The sequence below is a fragment of the Anomaloglossus baeobatrachus genome, chromosome 8, assembly GCF_048569485.1.
Source record: "Anomaloglossus baeobatrachus isolate aAnoBae1 chromosome 8, aAnoBae1.hap1, whole genome shotgun sequence".
NCBI lineage: Eukaryota > Metazoa > Chordata > Amphibia > Anura > Aromobatidae > Anomaloglossus > Anomaloglossus baeobatrachus.
The window spans coordinates 245,951,137-245,968,725 of NC_134360.1; the positions used below are offsets into that span (position 1 = coordinate 245,951,137).

The 17,589-nt window shown below is 54.1% G+C and overlaps 1 protein-coding gene across 1 annotated transcript in view; it reads left to right on the top strand.

Moving 5' to 3' along the window:
- The window catches only part of ZSWIM5 (zinc finger SWIM-type containing 5), a 95,232-nt gene that overhangs the window by 59,504 nt on the left and 18,139 nt on the right, over nt 1–17,589 (top strand). The window lies entirely within an intron of this gene.

Consider the following 17,589-nt stretch of genomic DNA (forward strand, 5'->3'; position numbering starts at 1 on the left):
GCTGTGACGGGCGAACAGCCTCCTTTCTAAGGGGGCGGTCCGTGCGGCGTCACAGCGACGTCACTGAACCGCCACCCAATAGCAGCGGAGGGGCGGAGCTGAGCGGGACGTAACATCCCACCCACCTCCTTCCTTCCTCATAGCAGCCGGGAGGCAGGTAAGGGGAGCTTCCTCGTTCCTGCGGTGTCACACGCAGCGATGTGTGCTGCCGCAGGAACGAGGAACAACCTCGTTACTGCTGCAGTAACGATATTTGAGAATGGACCCCCATGTCGCCGATTAGCGATTTTGCACGTTTTTGCAACGATGCAAAATCGCTTATCGGTGTCACACGCAACGGCATCGCTAATGCGGCTGGATGTGCGTCACGAATTCCGTGACCCCAACGAGTTCGCATTAGCGATGTCGCAGCGTGTAAAGCCCGCTTTAGGCCCCTTCACATGTCCATGATTCCAGTATGTATAAAGTCCATTTTCACATGTATTAGAGACACGGACATACACACACCCATTAAAATCAATAGACAAGAGACAAGTCCATTTTTTTCCAGCAACATAGCTGTTTTACAGACAACACAGAGATGTGATCCGTGTGACACGTAGCGGAGAAAACGTGTGTCCTTGAAATAAAATGATTTTTTTATACTCGCCCGTCTCTAGCCCATGTGTCTTTGGTGCTGCTGTCACTTGCTTCTGAGCTCGCTCATTATGTTCATGAATATTCACTGCACCGCGGACCCGGAAGCAGCAGCAGCGGAGACAGCAGCGGCAGGGACAGGTGAGTATAGTAGTTCCTGCTGTCCATGTGCTAGCACATGGAGAACACACTGACAGCACACAAACACGGAACACATATATGCACCCACACCACGGACCGTGAAAAACATGCTTTTATCACGGACATGTAAAGGGGGCCTTACTCCAGTGTGGCTTTTGTTTTCCAAAATCCGCACCATTCATTGTGGGTTTTTTAATTATTTTTGGCCTTTCATTTAGAAAGTCGGGCTGTGGCTGTACGGTGACTTTGGCCGCGACACGGTTTGCACAGCCAAAGATCGTTCTGGTGATGCCGGTGAATGGGATCACATTGCAACCCGCAAGGTACCAGCAAAAGAAAACAAAAAGTCGGCACCAGTCAGGTTATTTATACGACCCTATTCACCTGCATTATTCTGCGAGGGAGCATGGATTAGTCGCAGCCTAAGGCTATGTGCGCACTTGGCGGTTTTGCGCATTTTTCTTCGGCGCTCCATTGGGAGACCCAGACGATTGGGTGTATAGCACTGCCTCCGGAGACCACACAAAGCAATTACACTAAAAAGTGTAAGGCCCCTCCCCTTCTGGCTATACACCCCCAGTGGGATCACTGGCTCACCAGTTTTCTGCTTTGTGCGAAGGAGGTCAGACATCCACGCATAGCTCCACTGTTTAGTCAGCAGCAGCTGCTGACTATGTCGGATGGAAGAAAAGAGGGCCCATACCAGGGCCCCCAGCATGCTCCCTTCTCACCCCACTTTATGTCGGCGGTGTTTGTTAAGGTTGAGGTACCCATTGCGGGTACGGAGGCTGGAGCCCACATGCTGCTTTCCTTCCCCATCCCCCTGAGGGGCTCTGAGGAAGTGGGATCTTACCGGCCCCCAAGCCCTGAGGCCGGGCTCCATCCACAGACCCATGGAACCTGATGGATGCGGAGCTGGGTACCGTTCAGGGACAAGGCCCTGCGACATTAAGGTACTCTGTGTCCCCGTATGTACAGGCACGCACACCCCAGGCTTGCTGGGTGTGCTAGTGCGCCGGGGACAGTAGCGCTGAGCGCTGGGGTTATAGTCACTACAGTTTTCTGAGTGACTTTATGTGTTGGGGGACTGCCGCGCCGACCGCCCCTAGAGCGGCGGCGCAGCTGCGACTTGTAGTGCGCCGGGGACTTAGCGACGGCCGTGCTTTTACGACGGCGTCGCTTATAAATTTAGTCCCCGGCTTCTGCGGCCTAGCTCCGCTTCGTTCCCGCCCCCACCCTGTCAATCAGGACAAGGGAGAGACGCTGTACGATAGTCAGCGCAGAGGGCTGGAGTCTTTTTTACATACTCCAGCCCTCTCACTGGGCACAGTGGGACGCCAGTTCCCGCTTTTTGTCTGCACACGCCCAGGGCCCGCCCCTCTCCATAGGACGCCGGCAGCCATTACTACATGCAGTCTGGCTGGAGAACGGACACAGGCTCTGGGAGACCCAGACAAGGGATTTCTGGCGACCACACACCCGCGTTAAGCGGGCGGTAAGCAGCACTTAAGTGCTGGCCCCACTAGTGCCACAGTGTTATATTTGTGTACTTTTCTCTGTACCATATATATATAGATATATTGCACTGTAAGGTCGCTTCTTGGCTGTATACCCCAATTGCTCTGAGGAGACAACAACATGTCATCTGCAAAACGCAAGGGTGCCAAGACACAGGCTGTGAGCGCTGCTTGTGCCGCTTGTGGGGCTGATCTACCGGCAGGTTCCAATGACCCCCATTGTGTGCAATGTGCGGTCCCTGTGCCACTTCGTCAGCCGGAGTCTGTGGAGGTAGTGACCCAGGCAGAGACACCTGTGAACCCTGTCCCGGTGACGGGGACAGAGTTTGCAGTTTTTGCTGACAGGATGTCTGTCACTATGACAAAAATCCTAGAGACCTTGCAGGCCAGGCCAGTTACTCAGTCCATGGACACTGCTGCGGCAATGTTCCCCGGTCCCCCTCAGTTGGAGTTAATCCGAGCTTCAAGGGGGTCCCAGGCATCTCAGCCTGACGGATCTGATTCAGATGACAGTCCCGGGCAGCCTAAGCGAGCTCGCTGGGAGAGACCCTCCACGTCATCACGCGGATCAGGGTCTCAGCGAGAAGAGTCTCTGTATGATGAGACAGAGGAGGGGGATCAGGAGTCTAATCCTGAAACCGCTCTCAATCTGGATACTCCTGATGGTGACGCCATGGTAAATGACCTTATAGCGGCCATCAATAGACTGTTGGATATTTCTCCCCCAGCCCCTTCTGCAGAGGAGGCAGCTGCACAGCAGGAGAAGTTCCTTTTCAGGTATCCCAAGCCTAAACTGAGTACTTTTATGGACCACGCTGACTTCAGAGATTCAGTCCAGAAACACCATGCTTGCCCAGATAAGCGTTTCTCCAAACGTCTTAAGGATACACGTTATCCCTTTCCACCTGACGTGGTCAAACGCTGGACCCAGTGTCCAAAGGTGGACCCCCCAATCTCCAGGCTTGCAGCTAGATCCATAGTTGCAGTGGAAGATGGGGTTTCACTTAAACATGCCAATGACAGACAGATGGACCTTTGGTTAAAGTCTGTCTATGAAGCTATCGGCGCGTCGTTTGCTCCAGCATTCGCGGCCGTGTGGGCACTCCAAGCTATTTCAGCTGGCCTGGCACAGGTGGACTCTATCATATGTCCAGCAGTGCCGCGAGTAGCGTCCCTAACCTCGCAAATGTCTGCGTTTGCGACTTACGCTATCAACGCTGTCCTAGACTCTACAAGCCGTACCTCAATTGCGTCTGCCAACTCTGTTGTCTTGCGCAGAGCCTTGTGGTTAAAGGAATGGAAAGCAGATTCTGCTTCCAAAAAATGTTTAACCAGCTTGCCACTATCTGTAGATAGACTGTTTGGTGAACAATTGGCTGAAATCATTAAGCAATCCAAGGGTAAGGACTCCTCCTTACCCCAGCCCAGATCAAGCAAACCTCAACAGAGGAAGTGGCAGTCGAGGTTTCGGTCCTTTCGAGGCTCCAGCAAGACACAATTCTCCTCGTCCAAAGGGACTCAGAAGGAGCAAAGGAGCTCAGATTCCTGGCGGGCTCATTCACGCCCCAAGAAGGCAACCGGAGGAACCGCTTCCAAGGCGGCTACCTCATGACTTTCGGCCTCATCCCTCCGCATCCTCGGTCGGTGGCAGGCTCTCCCGCTTTTGCGACATTTGGCTGCCACAGGTCAAAGACCGGTGGGTAACAGACATTTTGTCTCACGGGTACAGGATAGAGTTCAGTTCTCGTCCTCCGCCTCGGTTCTTCAGAACCTCCCCACATCCCGACCGAGCAGATGCCCTTCTGCAAGCGGTGTGCTCACTAAAAGCAGAAGGAGTGGTGATCCCTGTTCCTCTGCAGGAACAAGGGCAAGGTTTTTACTCCAATCTCTTTGTGGTTCCAAAAAAGGACGGCTCGTTCCGTCCTGTTCTGGACCTAAAGCTCCTCAACAAGCATGTGAACGCCAGGCGGTTCCGGATGGAATCCCTCCGCTCCGTCATTGCCTCAATGTCTCAAGGAGATTTTCTTGCATCAATAGACATCAAGGATGCTTATCTCCACGTGCCGATTGCTACAGAGCACCAACGTTTTCTACGTTTCGTGATAGGAGACGACCATCTCCAGTTCGTAGCTCTGCCATTCGGTCTGGCGACAGCCCCACGGGTTTTCACCAAGGTCATGGCGGCAGTGGTAGCAGTCTTGCATTCTCAGGGACATTCGGTGATCCCTTACTTAGACGATCTACTTGTCAAAGCACCCTCTCAAGAGGCATGCCAACACAGCCTGAATGTTGCGCTGGAGACTCTCCAGACTTTCGGGTGGATCATCAACTTTTCAAAGTCCAACCTGGCACCGACTCAATCACTAACGTATCTTGGCATGGAGTTTCATACTCTCTCAGCGATAGTGAAGCTTCCGCTGGACAAGCAGCGGTCACTACAGACAGGGGTGCAGTCTCTCCTGCAGGGTCAGTCGTACCCCTTAAGGCGCCTCATGCACTTCCTTGGGAAGATGGTGGCAGCATTGGAGGCAGTCCCGTTCGCGCAGTTTCATCTGCGCCCACTTCAATGGGACATTCTCCGCCAATGGGACGGGAAGACAACTTCCCTGGACAGGAAAGTCTCCCTTTCTCAGGAGGCCAAGGACTCTCTGCAATGGTGGCTTCTTCCCACCTCATTATCACAGGGAAGATCATTCCTGCCCCCATCCTGGGCAGTGGTCACGACAGACGCGAGTCTGTCAGGGTGGGGAGCAGTTTTTCTCCACCACAGGGCTCAAGGGACGTGGACTCAGCAGGAGTCCACACTTCAGATCAATGTTCTGGAAATCAGGGCAGTGTATCTGGCCCTATTAGCCTTCCAGCAGTGGCTGGAAGGAAAGCAGATCCGAATTCAGTCGGACAACTCCACAGCGGTGGCATACATCAACCACCAAGGAGGGACACGCAGTCCGCAAGCCTTCCAGGAAGTCCGACGGATTCTGATGTGGGTGGAGGAAAGAGCATCCACCATATCAGCGGTTCACATCCCGGGCGTAGAAAACTGGGAAGCAGACTTCCTCAGTCGCCAGGGCATGGACGCAGGGGAATGGTCCCTTCACCCGGACGTGTTTCAGGAAATCTGCCGCCGCTGGGGGGTGCCGGACGTCGACCTAATGGCGTCTCGGCACAACAACAAGGTCCCGTCCTTCATAGCGCGGTCTCGCGATCAAAAAGCTCTAGCGGCAGACGCCTTAGTGCAAGATTGGTCGCAGTTCCGGCTCCCTTATGTGTTTCCACCTCTGGCACTCCTGCCAAGAGTGTTACGCAAGATCAGATCCGATTGCGGCCGCGTCATACTCGTCGCCCCAGACTGGCCGAGGAGGTCGTGGTACCCGGATCTGTGGCATCTCACGGTCGGCCAACCGTGGGCACTACCAGACCGTCCAGACTTACTGTCCCAAGGGCCGTTTTTCCATCGGAATTCTGCGGCCCTGAACCTGACTGTGTGGCCATTGAGTCCTGGATCCTAGCGTCTTCAGGCTTACCCCAAGGGGTCGTGGCCACCATGAGACAGGCTAGGAAGTCCACTTCTGCTAAGATCTACCACAGGACGTGGAAGATTTTCTTATCCTGGTGCTCTGCACAAGGAGTATCCCCCTGGCCGTTCGCGTTACCTGTCTTCCTTTCCTTCCTGCAATCTGGGTTGGAAAAGGGCTTGTCGCTCGGCTCCCTTAAAGGGCAAGTCTCGGCGCTATCCGTGTTTTTTCAGAAGCGTCTAGCGCGACTTTCTAAGGTGCGCACGTTCTTGCAGGGGGTGTGCCATATCGTACCTCCGTACAGGCGGCCGTTAGATCCGTGGGATCTAAACAAGGTCCTTGTTGCTCTCCAGAAGCCGCCTTTCGAGCCCCTGAGGGATGTGTCACTTTCTCGACTCTCACAGAAAGTGGCATTTCTGGTAGCGGTCACGTCTCTTCGGAGAGTGTCTGAACTAGCAGCGCTATCATGCAAAGCTCCTTTCCTGGTGTTCCACCAGGACAAGGTTGTGCTGCGCCCCATTCAGGAGTTTCTCCCTAAGGTGGTATCCTCTTTTCACCTTAATCAGGATATCTCTTTGCCTTCGTTTTGTCCTCATGCAGTTCATCGGTATGAAAAGGATCTACATTTGTTGGATCTGGTGAGAGCACTCAGAATCTACATTTCCCGCACGGCGCCCCTGCGCCGTTCGGATGCACTCTTTGTCCTTGTCGCTGGTAAGCGCAAAGGGTCGCAGGCTTCTAAGGCCACCCTGGCTCGATGGATCAAAGAACCAATTCTTGAAGCCTACCGTTCTGCTGGGCTTCCGGTTCCATCAGGGCTGAAGGCCCATTCTACCAGAGCCGTGGGTGCGTCCTGGGCATTACGACACCAGGCTACGGCTCAACAGGTGTGCCAGGCAGCTACCTGGTCGAGTCTGCACACTGTCACCAAACATTATCAGGTGCATACCTATGCTTCGGCGGACGCCAGCCTAGGTAGAAGAGTCCTGCAGGCGGCAGTTGCCTCCCCGTAGGGGAGGGCTGTCTTGCAGCTCTAACATGAGGTATTTCTTTACCCACCCAGGGACAGCTTTTGGACGTCCCAATCGTCTGGGTCTCCCAATGGAGCGCCGAAGAAGAAGGGAATTTTGTTACTTACCGTAAATTCCTTTTCTTCTAGCTCCTATTGGGAGACCCAGCACCCGCCCTGTTGTCCTTCGGGATTTTTGGTTGTTTTTCGGGTACACATGTTGTTCATGTTGAACGGTTTTCAGTTCTCCGACGTTACTTCGGAGTGAATTTGTTTAAACCAGTTCTTGGCTTTCCTCCTTCTTGCTTTTGCACTAAAACTGGTGAGCCAGTGATCCCACTGGGGGTGTATAGCCAGAAGGGGAGGGGCCTTACACTTTTTAGTGTAATGCTTTGTGTGGCCTCCGGAGGCAGTGCTATACACCCAATCGTCTGGGTCTCCCAATAGGAGCTAGAAGAAAAGGAATTTACGGTAAGTAACAAAATTCCCTTCTTTGGGTGCGTTTTTTGCGTTTTTTGGCTCAAAACTGCATGACTTTGCTTCCCCAGCAAAGTCTATGACTTTTCATTTTTGCTGTCCGCACACGACTTTTTTTTAGCTGCGTTTTTGAGCTAAAAAAAAAAAGATCATGTCAATTCTTTCCTGCGTTTTTCACCCATGCAATGCATTGGAAAAACATGCAGAGATCAAAAATGCACCGAAATGCGTTAAAAATGCATGCGTTTTTACGGCGGGTGCTTTTTTTTGCGTCTTTGTGCGTTTTTTGTGGCCAAAAACGCAGTGTCAAAAAAACGCTGTGTGCACACATAGCCTAAAAGTTCCTGTGATCCCCACCACTTCTGAGGCAGGATAAGGCTATGTGCGCACTACGACGTTTTTGCACTTCTCAAAAATTCTGCGGTTTTGGCTGCAAAAGAACGCACAAAAACGCACCCGCGGCAAAACGCAGCAGTAAAAACAGTGTTTTTTGGTTGTGTTTTGCTGTGTTTTTGACCACTGCGTTTTGCTGCATTTTTCCAATGCATTGGATGGGTGGAAAAACGCAGCAAAACGCAGGAAAGAATTGACAGGTCCATTTTTTTTCTTTCACTTCAAAAACGCAGCTTTAAAAAGAAGCTGTGTGCGGACAGCAATAATGAAAAGTCATAGACTTTGCTGGGGAAGGCTGCTTTCACACCTCCGGTTTTAACAGAACCGGCCAATCCGGCTCTAAAACCTATGCAACGGATGCGGCGACAATACCGCATCCTTTGCATAAGTTTTTGACACGCGGCCCGTCCGGTTTTTGCCGCTTGCGGCAGGCTACTGAGCATGTGCAGTGGAAAAAAAACGCATGCGGCGGCCGGATGCGGTGTTTGCCGCAGGACGTCGCATGTGGCATCCATAGGCATGCATTCCAAATCGCGCCGCATCCGTTTTTTTTTGCCGGACAAAAAAAGTGCCAGGCAACGTTCCATCCGGCCGCCGCATTGGCTAAATCTGCTGCATGCGGCACAATACGGCACTAATGTAAGTCTATGCAAAAAAAAAACGGTTGCGGTTTTTCTGCAAAGCGCCGGATTGTGCCGCACTGGAAAAAACGGATGTGTGAAAGCAGCCGAAGGAAAGTCATGCAGCTTTAAGACCAAAAACGCACCTGAAAAACGCGGTAAAGAATGCCTAGTGGGTAAGTGCGCACCCAACTCCTATCTGACTGATAAAAGACGCCCGTGAGTAGCCGTACGGCAAGCTGTCTGGTCCCCGCTATATCCAGGAAGATTCCTCACCCAGCTTTCCCAAGTCTCTGAATGGCACATCTGGCTCTGCGGATGTTCCTGTATTGCTCGGCAGATTTTTGGTGATCTGTGCATCATGGGGTGGTTAGCGGCGGCAAAACAGAGACCGACCTGCGACCCTCTCCCCATTGCTGACCTCTGACCTCGCCATTTCCCTTCTCTGTCACCAAGTCCAGTGACAAAGTGAAGTGTCAATGATTGCTAACATTGTAATGAATGGGAAACATTGATTTATCTGCTGCTAACCCTCCAGCTGCGCAGCACCGGTGTGTGAGCGCTCGCCCCGGGGTAATCACGGCTGGACGAGGCTCACAGATCAGTCTGATCATGGTTCATTGATTATTTGGTCATTACCTATGGAGGAATGCGAATGACTAACGATCGGGTGCGTCATCCCCGGGTCATACCATAGTCACACGGGGCGACCGGACCGTCCGGCGCTGCGGGCCCGGAGTCTGCGGTGGATGTGGATTATTTGGTCTGCGGTGGATGTGGATTATTTGTATATTTTGGGTTTCAGTTCCTCATCATTCTCACACTTGATGTCAATAAAAAAATGATTTCATTAGAAAAATAAGAGAATACGACATTTCCATTCTCTGGATCTATGGTTTTACCAGCGTAGACATAATGATTTTTTTTTTTTTTTTATAATGGTCATTTCATCCGCAGTCGCCTCTTCCAGTGTTAGTCACGCGCGTCTAATGCAGGTTAGTCATGGGATGCCATATTGTCCTCCTTGTGTCAGTCTGCACTGCATGAATCAGCAGGCTCAGGATGAGCACCAAGTCTTTCCTGGACTCGGCAGTGCCTTTGGGCACGAGATTGTAGTGTAACTATGTGAGGTAAATCCGGAGATATGACGATAAATCATGACATTCAAGTCATGTCAGGAAGCCCTCTCCTGGTGTCACTACCCCCTTCCCTTCACACAACTGGTTTAGCAACAAATCCATGGCCATGTCCTGTGATATGGAAATGAGGTGGCTTAGGGACAATGGACACAGGATGACTCCCTGCCGTCACCCTGTAGTGGGGGCTGCTAGCTAGTTAGCAAGGCTATGGAAATAGCCAGACAGAACGACTCCAGTAAAAAATGGTTCATATCTCGCAAGCCATATTTCCGATAAATATGGCAACCATAAAAATGGTGTCTCCGCATGTGGACGATGCCGGCACACCCTTTTTATGGGAGCAGGACATTGGGAAATGCCCCAGGCGTGATATCAGCCAATGGGGAACTGGCAGACAGGTCATGAGTCCCCTCGTTCTGTAGCTAAATTCATAACTGTCACAATGAGAGCATTGGCGTCCGCCTACGACGCTCCCAGGCAAAGTTATGGCCAATATCCCCTTGGCTGGATAATTCTGATCCATGCAGGGGGAGTGGCAGTGCTTCCCTGTGAGGTCACTAAGGTAGGAGGGGACCTGGATCTGCCCAGGTTGATAACCCTACTTCGGCCATTTTCCAGCGTTCTTCTGCTCGGGGGCCTGGTTGGGACAGACCTGTGAGAGAGTTCCTGGAAACCTGGTCTACAGCGCCCCCCTGTGGCCAGACGCACAAGGTAACTGATTGAATTGCATACCTGTTGTAAACCATGCTTTATCTGTAACTGTACTCTGACATATGTATATTCTGTAGATTCCCTATTGTATATATTGTAGTTTCTAGTGTGCTTTAGGCGATTAAATTATATAATTAATCTTGGGCTGTTCTGTTATCTCGATCTTGAATCCCACGTCTGTGTGTTCGGCTAATAGTTACCGTGAAGCGGTTGGTGGCAGCGAGTTGTGCCAAGGATTATTGTGGGGAGGCCAGTGAGATTCGGGGAGATTTTATATATTCCGCCCGCGGAGGTCGGGGGAATATATACCTTACTCTCACCGGGGACCCTTCAATAATCGGCATAAGTAGTATAGTGGCCTCCTTGCTTATTGTCGGGCAATTCCATAATTGGCCTGACTATAAGAGGGGCGCTAGAGAGCGCGTCACGTGCTCTGTCTGTCGGTCGGGAGGTATAAAGTAGGGGTGACCCCCACTTGTTACCCCCCGATTGTGACGTACTGGTAGCCAGCGCGGGGGGATTTCTGAGTGACCCCCCGGTGGTTTGTGACATATTGGTGGCATAGCGGTGGGATCGAGATAATAGTGTGTGTGAGTGTGAGACCCATACTCCCAGACACTAAAGACTGCCTGCAGCAGCTGTGGCTGCTGGGGTCTTCAGACTAGCTCAACACTAGAGTGTCAGAGTGCAGATACTGTAAGGTGTGTGGAGGCATCAGGTGTCAGTTCTGTGTCAGTGACCAAAAGTCTGCAAGAATGGCTGATGGCACCAGGAGCAGAGCTATGCAACTGGCCAATGCTAAAGCAGGAGCCGAAGAGAGGGAGGACGGTGCTGTGGACAGCAATGAGGAGGTTGCCCACGAGTCCTCCAGGAGCTCGACGCCAGAAAACAGCTCTGCAGAGGACATTGCACAACCGGGCACTGCTGGACAAGATGAGGAGCAGCTCGCCCAAGGGTCCTCAACGAGCCAGATGCCAGCCCTCCGCTCTGCAATGGACAGTGAATCACCAGGCTCCGCAGCGGGCCGCAGATCACCACGTGCCATTCCACCGAGCCTGGGAGGCTCGGATAGCCTTCTTCAAATGGCTATGGCCCTACGCCAGGCTGGAGACCGGGAGGGCTACAAGGAACTCATGGCCGAGCGTGAGCGGCAAGCAGCGCGTGAAGAGCGCCAGGCAGAGCGTAACTACCAGCTGCAGCTAGCTCAGCTCCAGCCCTCATCAGCCACACGTGACCTTCCAGACACCAAACTTCCAAAGGTCCGTGTTGAGGACTTCCCAGTGCTGGAGAAGGATGGAGACTTGGACTCTTTCTTGACTGCTTTTGAACGGACTTGCTTGCAGCATCATCTGAACAAGGACCAGTGGGCCAAATACCTGACCCCCCGTTTAAGGGGTAAGGCCCTGGATATCCTTGGGGACTTGCCTGCTGAGGCGGATCAGGGCTACGACACCATCAAGCGGGCCCTGATCCAACAGTACAACCTCACCCCGGAGTCCTACCGCAAGAAGTTCCGGACGCTGCAGAAGGGACCAAAGGACTCCTGGGCTGACCACCGGCGGGCACTTGCCCGAGCTGCCGACCACTGGACCCAAGGCCTGCAGCCTTCCACCGGACCGGAGATCCTGGACTTGTTCATCACGGAGCAACTCTTGTGGAACTGCCCTGAGGATCTCCGCCAGTTCATCCGAGACCAGAAGCCAAAGGGATCCACGGCTACAGCTGCCCTGGCAGATGACTACACCAACAATCGGGCTCCTGAAGCCAGGAGAGCAGCCACCAGCAGCACCTGGAGAGGGGGTAAGATGAACTCTGCGACTGCCCCACCTGCCCCTAGACTGCAGGGGGTGTCCCCCTCAACTCCCCTCTCCAGGCCCGTGGCAGAGCCAAGACGGTGCCACCAGTGCAACCTACCTGGACACTTCAAGGCCATGTGCCCTCAGCGTCCCAAGGCCCCGGCTCCGTCCCCGTCCCAAGGGCCGCCCAAGGTGTATTGTGTGGGTGGGGGTGGTGGTAGGTCCCTGGACAGCTTCCAACCTGTCACCGTCGGCCAGTCTGTGACCATAGGACTGCGAGACAGCGCCTCGGAGGTGACTCTGGTGCGGCCTGAGATGGTGTCCCCCCAAGACTTGATCCCTGGAAAAACCCTCGCTGTCTCCGGGATTGGAGGCATTGACCCGGCGCTGCCTGTTGCTGACATTTATGTGGACTGGGGCGCAGGGCGAGGGGTGAGGGAGGTGGGGGTAACTGATCGGATCCCTGCAAACGTGCTACTTGGGACAGATTTGGGGCAGATAACCTCCCAGTTTGGGCCCCAACCAAGGGCTGAACCTTCAGCCAGTACTGACATGACTCCTAACAATGTTAATGTGTTATCTATGAATGATGTAAGGGAGGAGGGAGTGAACTCTGATATTTCTGCTTGCACAGACACCATAGACACACACTCAGCTGCAGCTGTGACAGGGGAGGGGGTCAGAGAAAGGTGTGACAATGCCTCTACAAGTAATCAGCCTGTGAGCTGGGATCTGCTGCCCTCTGCAGGGATAAGCAGAGAGCAGGGTGCTGCAGGGGGAGGACCAGTGTGTGGGGTGGGGGCTACCACAGCAAATGTGGGGTCCCCAGAGATTTCACAGCGGGGTTCTGTTGCTGCAGGGGGGGAACAGGCAGGTGAGATTGGGGCCGGTCCAGGAGCGGAAGTGCTCCCAGGTAAGATCTCGGTGCAGGGTTCCCCCACAACCGGGGTGTCAGGAAGCCAGGTAGGTCTGCCTGAACCGGCGACTTGGTCAGGAACGGAGGAGGAGCAGGCACGACCCACGGTCGCAGCGGCTGTGGCCGCTGTCACCCGCAGTGGGAGTGCTGGAAGCCAAGGGGCCTCCCGGAGGTCCGATAGCTCTTCCCCTTCTGACCAAGTGGCAGCCGAGTCAGGTGGAGGCCAGGACACAGGTCCCGGGGTACTGACTGAAGATGTGACAGTCTCGTCGATTCTGGCCACATCTAGTCAGGAGTTTCAGGCAGCGTTAGAAGCTGACGACAGCCTGAAAGCTCTAAAGGAGCAGGCGGCACAGCCTCCCTCGGACTCGGACCCGGAGCGAGTGGTCTGGGACCAAGGACGGCTGTACCGGGCCACGGTCCAGCAGGGTTCACCGGAGGCGTGGCCCAGGGACCGACAGTTGGTGGTACCCTATCCGTTCCGGACGGAGTTGTTGCGGATCGCACATGAGATTCCGATGGCCGGACACCTAGGGATCGCTAAGACCAAGGCCAGGTTAAACCAGCATTTCTACTGGCCAAAAATGGGGGCCGATGTGGCTGCCTACTGCCGTTCGTGTGAAACCTGTCAGAGAGTGGGGAAGGCGGGGCCACGCCCCAAAGCCCCACTGGTATCTCTGCCAATCATCGATGAGCCTTTCAGGAGGGTGGCTGTGGATCTGGTCGGCCCGCTGGCCATCCCCAGCAGCTCCGGGAAACGCTTCATACTGACGGTAGTGGACTATGCCACCCGGTACCCAGAAGCAGTGGCCTTGTCGTCCATTCGGGCTGACAAGGTGGCCACCGCATTGCTGGAGATTTTCTCCCGAGTGGGTTTTCCCCAGGAAATGCTTACCGACCGGGGGACCCAATTCATGTCCCAGCTGATGGAGACCCTCTGTAAGCAAGTCCAGGTGCGACATCTGGTGGCCAGCCCGTACCATCCACAGACTAATGGCCTGTGCGAGCGGTTCAATGGCACCTTAAAGCAGATGCTTAAGATGTTGGTCGACTCCCATGGGCGTGACTGGGAGCGGTATCTCCCACACCTGTTATTTGCTTACCGGGAGGTTCCACAGGCCTCAACAGGATTCTCACCGTTTGAGCTCCTGTACGGGCGACGTGTGCGGGGCCCCCTGGCTCTGGTGAAAGAGGCTTGGGAAGGGGATTTGGCCACCCCTGGAGTGTCGGTTATCGAGTATGTCATGCGCTTCCGGGACAAAATGCAGGCCTTGACGCAACTGGTACACGACAATATGGCTCAAGCCCAGGCCGATCAGAAGCGTTGGTACGACCAGAACGCTTGTGAGAGGACCTACCAAGTGGGTCAAAAGGTGTGGGTACTGGTCCCCGTACCACAGGACAAGCTTCAGGCAGCCTGGGAAGGCCCATACCTCGTGTACCAGCAGCTCAACCCTGTAACGTACCTGGTCACCCTGGACCCTGCCCGTGGAAGGCGGAAGCCCTTCCATGTGAACATGATGAAGGCACATCATGAGCGGGAGGCATGTGCGCTCCCCGTGTGCAACCTGCCCGAGGAGGGAGAAGCGGAGACCCTCTTGGATATGCTAGCCCAGGTTAGGGCAGGCGGATCCATTGAGGATGTGGAGGTTGGCCACCAGCTCTTGGAGGACCAACGGTCCCAGCTGTGGGCCACCCTACACCCCTTCCGGGGGTTGTTTACCAACCAGCCCGGAAGGACTGACTTGGCTGTCCATCACGTGGACACTGGGGATCATCCCCCGATCCGGCGTTCAGCATATCGGGTCTCCCTGGAGGTGCAGCAACACATGCGCCAGGAGATTGACGAGATGCTGAAGCTGGGGGTGATCCAGGCATCCAACAGCGCTTGGGCCTCGCCTGTAGTCCTCGTCCCTAAGAAGGACCGAACCACTCGGTTCTGCGTGGACTACAGGGGGCTCAATGCTGTCACGGTCGCCGATGCGTACCCAATGCCACGCATCGATGACCTGCTCGATCAGTTGGCCGGGGCTCAGTACCTGACCATCATGGATCTGAGCCGGGGATATTGGCAGATCCCCCTGACTCGCAAGGCCAGGGAACGCTCTGCCTTTATTACCCCATTTGGACTGTACGAGTCCACGGTGATGCCATTCGGGATGAGGAATGCCCCTGCCACTTTCCAGCGGATGGTCAACACCCTGCTCAAGGGACTTGAAGGGTACGCGGCCGCGTACCTGGATGACATTGCCGTCTTCAGTCCCACCTGGGAGGACCACCTAGAGCATCTAGCACAGGTGCTCAGGCGGATCCACCGGGCAGGTTTGACCATCAAGCCGGGAAAGTGTCAGCTGGCCATGAGCGAGGTCCAGTACCTCGGTCACCGGGTAGGTGGGAGAACACTGAAGCCCGAGCCTGAGAAAGTGGAAGCCATCGCATCCTGGCCCACCCCCAGGACCAAGAAGCAGGTGATGTCCTTCTTGGGGACCGCTGGGTACTATAGGAGGTTTGTTCCATGCTATAGTAGCCTGGCAAAGCCCTTGACGGACCTCACCAAGAAGAAGCTGCCCTCTGCAGTCGATTGGACAATGGACTGCGAGACAGCCTTCCGGGCCCTAAAGGACGCCCTGTCCAGCCCGCCCGTGCTACAGGCAGCCGACTTCACGCGGCCGTTTGTAGTACAGACCGACGCCAGTGACTTCGGCCTCGGTGCGGTGCTCAGCCAGGTGGACTCTGCGAGCCAAGAGCACCCAGTCTTGTACCTGAGCAGGAAGCTGTTACCAAGGGAAGTTGCCTATTCCACGATGGAGAAGGAGTGCCTGGCCATAGTGTGGGCCCTGCAGCGTCTGCAACCCTATCTATACGGGCGCCACTTCATCGTGGAGACGGACCACAATCCCCTCAGCTGGTTGCACACCGTCTCTGGGACGAATGGGCGATTGTTGCGATGGAGCCTTGCGCTCCAGCAATACAACTTCACCATTCGCCACAAAAGGGGCCGTGACCACGGTAACGCAGACGGGCTGTCCCGACAAGGAGAGGTCGCGGACGGGCGCACGGGGGAACACCGGAGTGTGCTGCCCCCTAGCGCCCTCAAAAGGGGGGAGGTGTGAGGTAAATCCGGAGATATGACGATAAATCATGACATTCAAGTCATGTCAGGAAGCCCTCTCCTGGTGTCACTACCCCCTTCCCTTCACACAACTGGTTTAGCAACAAATCCATGGCCATGTCCTGTGATATGGAAATGAGGTGGCTTAGGGACAATGGACACAGGATGACTCCCTGCCGTCACCCTGTAGTGGGGGCTGCTAGCTAGTTAGCAAGGCTATGGAAATAGCCAGACAGAACGACTCCAGTAAAAAATGGTTCATATCTCGCAAGCCATATTTCCGATAAATATGGCAACCATAAAAATGGTGTCTCCGCATGTGGACGATACCGGCACACCCTTTTTATGGGAGCAGGACATTGGGAAATGCCCCAGGCGTGATATCAGCCAATGGGGAACTGGCAGACAGGTCATGAGTCCCCTCGTTCTGTAGCTAAATTCATAACTGTCACAATGAGAGCATTGGCGTCCGCCTACGACGCTCCCAGGCAAAGTTATGGCCAATATCCCCTTGGCTGGATAATTCTGATCCATGCAGGGGGAGTGGCAGTGCTTCCCTGTGAGGTCACTAAGGTAGGAGGGGACCTGGATCTGCCCAGGTTGATAACCCTACTTCGGCCATTTTCCAGCGTTCTTCTGCTCGGGGGCCTGGTTGGGACAGACCTGTGAGAGAGTTCCTGGAAACCTGGTCTACAGCGCCCCCCTGTGGCCAGACGCACAAGGTAACTGATTGAATTGCATACCTGTTGTAAACCATGCTTTATCTGTAACTGTACTCTGACATATGTATATTCTGTAGATTCCCTATTGTATATATTGTAGTTTCTAGTGTGCTTTAGGCGATTAAATTATATAATTAATCTTGGGCTGTTCTGTTATCTCGATCTTGAATCCCACGTCTGTGTGTTCGGCTAATAGTTACCGTGAAGCGGTTGGTGGCAGCGAGTTGTGCCAAGGATTATTGTGGGGAGGCCAGTGAGATTCGGGGAGATTTTATATATTCCGCCCGCGGAGGTCGGGGGAATATATACCTTACTCTCACCGGGGACCCTTCAATAATCGGCATAAGTAGTATAGTGGCCTCCTTGCTTATTGTCGGGCAATTCCATAATTGGCCTGACTATAAGAGGGGCGCTAGAGAGCGCGTCACGTGCTCTGTCTGTCGGTCGGGAGGTATAAAGTAGGGGTGACCCCCACTTGTTACCCCCCGATTGTGACGTACTGGTAGCCAGCGCGGGGGAATTTCTGAGTGACCCCCCGGTGGTTTGTGACAGTAACTAAGTAGGATGTATAGATGTATAAATTATAAATGTGATAATCATCAGTCAGGAATGTGGGGCCTCCTGGAATGGCCCTTTAATTATCTGATTTTATGACCTTTCCTAATTATCGACTGTTCCAGGCCGGTTATCATATGTCACAGAGAAGGGTCTCATTCCTCCTGCCCCCTACTCTCCAGCCCTGAGACCCTGCATTGTGTCCGTCTGCCTGGAGCGCCGCAGCTGGAGGACGGTGACGTGTGCCTGGCACTGAAGGGGTGCATTCTTCACCCTGCCCAGGGAGATTACTGGAACAAAGCCCCTCTCCATTCTTCACATGCCTCCAAA